This window comes from Trichechus manatus, unplaced genomic scaffold (genome assembly GCF_000243295.1).
Source record: "Trichechus manatus latirostris isolate Lorelei unplaced genomic scaffold, TriManLat1.0 scaffold00215, whole genome shotgun sequence".
Lineage (NCBI taxonomy): Eukaryota > Metazoa > Chordata > Mammalia > Sirenia > Trichechidae > Trichechus > Trichechus manatus.
This window is the reverse complement of record NW_004444151.1, coordinates 708,989-711,340: the sequence shown is the minus strand read 5'-3', so window position 1 is coordinate 711,340 and position 2,352 is coordinate 708,989.

Genomic DNA, 2,352 nt, shown 5'->3' with positions numbered 1-2,352 from the left:
GTTTCTGTTTTTAGAGATAATTGAAAAAAGAATGGAATATTATCTGAAGCTTAGGTGTGGGGAAACATTGAAAATCTTCAATCTTAATTTATCACTATAATTTCAGAAATGCTAAGAAATCAGCATGAAAAATCAAGTGGCTAAGAAGGCAGAAAAACACAAACTACTTTAGAATACCAAATGGCAGATCTCTGTGGTTGCTGGGGAAGGAGCCAGCAAGGGAAACATTACCACAAGCAGAATTTTACATGAAGATGTGTTAGCTGTTAACTTCATTCAAGCACTGACATTTATGACATTGCATGTTAGTATAGCAGGCCTCTTCTTTACCCACCCAAACTGTGGGCCAAGGTTAAGAGCCATTTCAACACACACTCTCAGATTTTTTTAAGAACCCTGCATGCTTAATGACCATTCCCTGGTTCTTCATTATGAGAATTATTTTAATTTTGCCCAATGTAGGCCTGCGTTTTGGACTCTAACATTAAAAGATCTGTTATTTGTTAGCCTCTGATATTTAGCCATCCATTACATGTTTTCAAAGAAACGCTTTCTGCCATTACTGTTCTACTTTAGACACATACAAGCTCTCAGTCTCATTGTTTCCCCAAATGGACACTGATACCAACTGGGGGCCATTGACATGAAGCCTTGGTACTCATGGGACAAAGACAGTTTTTTCCATTACCCTTGAACCAGGTCATATACTCTCCCATTCAATGCCATTCACTAACTTTGTCTTAGGTCAGTCTCAAACTAAATGGTTAGTTCTCCTGAGGAAGAGGCTTAGATCCCATAGAGATTTAAGTTTGTTGGTTTGACTTTTTTTTTTTTTTTCAAATTTGCTAATCCCCTTGTGCAATTGTGCTTTACCCAACACTTTCAAAACTATTCTGGAGTGACATAAAGATTTGTCTAAAACCACTCAGGCATGGTCTTTTGGGGAATGCTGCAAGTTTTTCATTATGTTATGATGGTTCTATGACCCAAATACTAGAAATTTTAAAAATCCTCAAATTGCTCACTCAGGACTATTTCAGGCCCTGTATTTGATGATGTTGGAAAATATAATTGCTTGCTTGTCCTGGATAAGTAATAAGCCCTAAATATATATATATATATATATATAGAGAGAGAGAGAGAGAGAGAGAGAGAGAGAGAGAGAGAGAACCATCCCCCATTGCTTGCTCATTGCCTCTAATTTGGTGCTTATGAGAACATAGTTGAGAAGAATTTTGTCAGTCCAAATATATACTTCTGGAACTTCTTTCTAATTGATCTATTTGCAATGATATGTGTTATACCTCTAAATTGATATTGTTGGCAAAAGCCAAAGACTTCTTCCTAGAATCTTTCTGTTGAACTAGAGATTCTAATCCACAGCATCAGTGTTTAAAGTGAAGGGTTTGATGGGATCACCAAATGCCAGTTCACAAATCTGAACCAAGTAAAACACCAAAATCTTGAACTTAAAGGCTACTCTTTAGAGACTTGCAGAAGTCTGCCAGCTTCCTTTATCCAAGTGTCTTTTATCTGATAGGTTAAGTTTTCATCTCTACTAGTTATGAAAGTCCTACTGTGTGTTTTTCCTACCACTACATTTTCTCTGAATCTCCCTTTTTTGCCAACTTTTGAAGCTTCTTCTTTATCCTAATTGGTATGGGTTTCATTAATTGGAATAACGTGCTCAGTCTGATAGTTATAACTATAGTAGAGCTCTTTAAGCTTTGTCTACACATCTTCTACCCATTACCATCTCTATGGGCCTTCTGTATCAGTGACTGTACTTTAATTTTTTTTTTTGATGAAGGGATCTTTTTTTTTTTTTTTGTACTTCAGGTGAAGGTCTACAGAACAAATAGTTTCTCATGAAACAGTAGTACACATATTATTTTATGACATTGGTTAACAACCCCACAACATGTTAACCCTCTCCCTTCTCAAACTTTTTTTTTTGGTGAAAATATACATAGCCAAAGATACACCATTTCAAAAATTTGTGCATCTATTGCTATAAATTGTCCTCTGAGGGCTGCCTTTGCTGTGTCCCAAAGGTTTTGGTATAATGTGTTTTCATTCTCCTTTGATTCTAGGAATATTTTGATTCCATCTATGATTTCATTACCCAGTGATGTGTAAGCAGGATATTATTTCTACCTTGATGGCATTGTAGTCAGAGAAGATACTTTGAATTATCTCAATGTTTTGGATCTTGTTGAGGATTGCTCTGTGGCCTAACATGTGGTCTATTCTGGAGAACGTTCCGTGTGCATTGGAAAAGAATGTGTACTTTGCAGTGGTTGGATGGAGTGTTCTATATATGTCTATGAGGTCAAGTTGGCTGATTGTGCC